Raw genomic sequence first — 2,121 nt, forward strand, 5'->3', positions numbered from 1 at the left:
GAGGCCTTGGACAGTTGGACTGGGCGGCGAGCGCGGGTTCGCAATAGGCTGGCGGAGGCGGAGGGAACCCAGTCATGGAATTGGATGGGGTGCTCTAATTTTTTTTGGGCTGGTTTCCATCAACTGCAAAAAAACGGGATGTCCCGAATTGGTAAAAGCGGGATATCCCGAACAAATACGGGAAATTCGAAAACGATCGGGAAAACAGTCAAACCGTTTCCGTCCCGATTCCGAATTTGATATCCCGTATTATCGTACGGAATCCAAATTTGTCCGAAAATGCGAAAATTAGAGGGTAAAATGGAGAAATCGGTGCGGAACGGAACGGGATTTATCCCGACCGTTTTCAACCCTAATCATCACAAACACTGAAGCATCAGAAGACCAGATGTAGCAGCCACCAGCTTCAGAAGCAAAACACACAGGATACACAACCATACGCAGACCGTTTGACAAGTTGCTTTTATTCCCTCTTTCTGAAAAAACTGAATTGATAAAACAAATGAAGAAATCAACTGTTGTTACATTTGAAACTAGTGTACAACAGTGGCTCCATCCTTCCATGTCCGAACTTGCCTCTTGGCTCAAATGTGTGTATCTCAAATTAAAACTGAAACAAAGCAACAGCCTGCACATTGCAAAACCGATAAGACAAGTTGCAACATTTGCAAAACCGATAATACAAAGAAACAGCCTTGAGGACGCTACAGAGCGAATTGCACACATTCACGCAGAGCTTAAACTTCTCCTCGGCCACAGCCTGCGCACACAAGGTAAACATGTGGCATACCCTTGTTATTATCTGCGCCTTTCCATATTTATTTGCCAACAGACAACGAACACAAACAGTGACTACATCCAGGCAGCTTCTGCTGTTAAATTTCAGCAAAACTGAATTGGGTGCTGTTAAATCGGGCATTTGCTCGAGCACTTGACATGCAACCAAGTACTGCGATAACCAGATATGCTACCTCCTACTCCACCTTATACGGACAAGGAGAGAAGATATAGTCGCACGGTATCCTCACCTCGAAGCAGCCTAGTTCGCGGCCATCGTCTTCAGCTATGGCAGCAGTGGTGGCAACTGGTAACCCCCTGGATACTTGGCGACAGCATCCTCGCCTCATGTCCCTGTGCCACTGCACACCTGCCACAGTAGATGGAGGCAGCCCCAGTCACCGTGCGGTAGGTGTATGGGTTATGCCAACGAAATGGACAGCGTGCTGCTGCAGCAAGCCCCAAACTCCGGCAACTACATGGCCGCGCTGTCCAATTAGGGGCTCTGGAAATCCAAATTGAATACGAAAACATCAGACATTAATGAACCAAACAGGAAACAAGGAAAAGGATAACGCAACAGAGAGATTGCAACAATCTACTGCCAACATTGGTGTACTACCTGCACAAATCATCGGTACCTTCACAGCAAATCAATGAAATCCAACTGAAATCAAATGGCCGTCCAACGACGTGGGAGCGTTGGGAGCCTCACGGAAGGATGCTCCTACATTGGTACAAAAAGGGTGGGGGATGGAATCAGGAAGGTGAGATCTCGAGTCACTGTGACACCTCAGGTGTCAATACTTTGAAATCCAATCAATACACATTAGGGAAAGTTAAAAGAAAAATTTGGGAAACTAATTCAAAGAGAAAGGACCAAATAAAATACAAATCATACAAAAGAAATTAAAAGAAAAAGAGAAAGGAGTGAAAAACTACTCAAATTTTAATTCAAAAATGTGCACAAAATTTTTGTTGGCTCATGAGAAGTATTTCAATTGACATGTGCTCAATTGAACTTCAGCCAAAGTCAAGTCAAAAACTGATTAAAACTAAAGTCCTTTTGTGCAAATATGTAAATGTACCAATAGTTCAAAATGTGAGTTTCAAACGAAAATTTGCATAACACAAAAGTGGTAGATCTTGAAAAGTTATACAAAAATGGTATTCAACACTTTTCCATTTGAGCCCTCCAAGTAGGAGATAATTTTTGTTTACCGAGAGGTCCCTGAAATTTTCAGAAATCGCAAAAGAGCCCCCATCTCCATCTCTCTCTCCCGGCTGGCTCTGTTTCGCCCGCCGCCCGCCGTACGCCGCCGGTGGACTTCGTCCACCGCGCGC

General features: G+C 44.6%; 1 long non-coding RNA gene across 2 annotated transcripts; it reads right to left on the reverse strand.

Moving 5' to 3' along the window:
- Positions 1 to 448: 448 nt before the first annotated feature.
- On the reverse strand, positions 449 to 1,561 carry LOC120700244. 2 transcript variants are annotated; one of them, XR_005685819.1, is made up of 3 exons: positions 1,400 to 1,561; positions 1,029 to 1,282; positions 449 to 760 (listed from the first exon to the last, which is right to left on the reverse strand). It is a non-coding gene; the product is annotated as an uncharacterized LOC120700244 (long non-coding RNA). The 2 variants fall into 2 exon arrangements; XR_005685818.1 differs by having other exon boundaries at positions 449 to 1,282.
- Positions 1,562 to 2,121: the final 560 nt, after the last annotated feature.

Source organism: Panicum virgatum, chromosome 3K (genome assembly GCF_016808335.1).
Source record: "Panicum virgatum strain AP13 chromosome 3K, P.virgatum_v5, whole genome shotgun sequence".
Lineage (NCBI taxonomy): Eukaryota > Viridiplantae > Streptophyta > Magnoliopsida > Poales > Poaceae > Panicum > Panicum virgatum.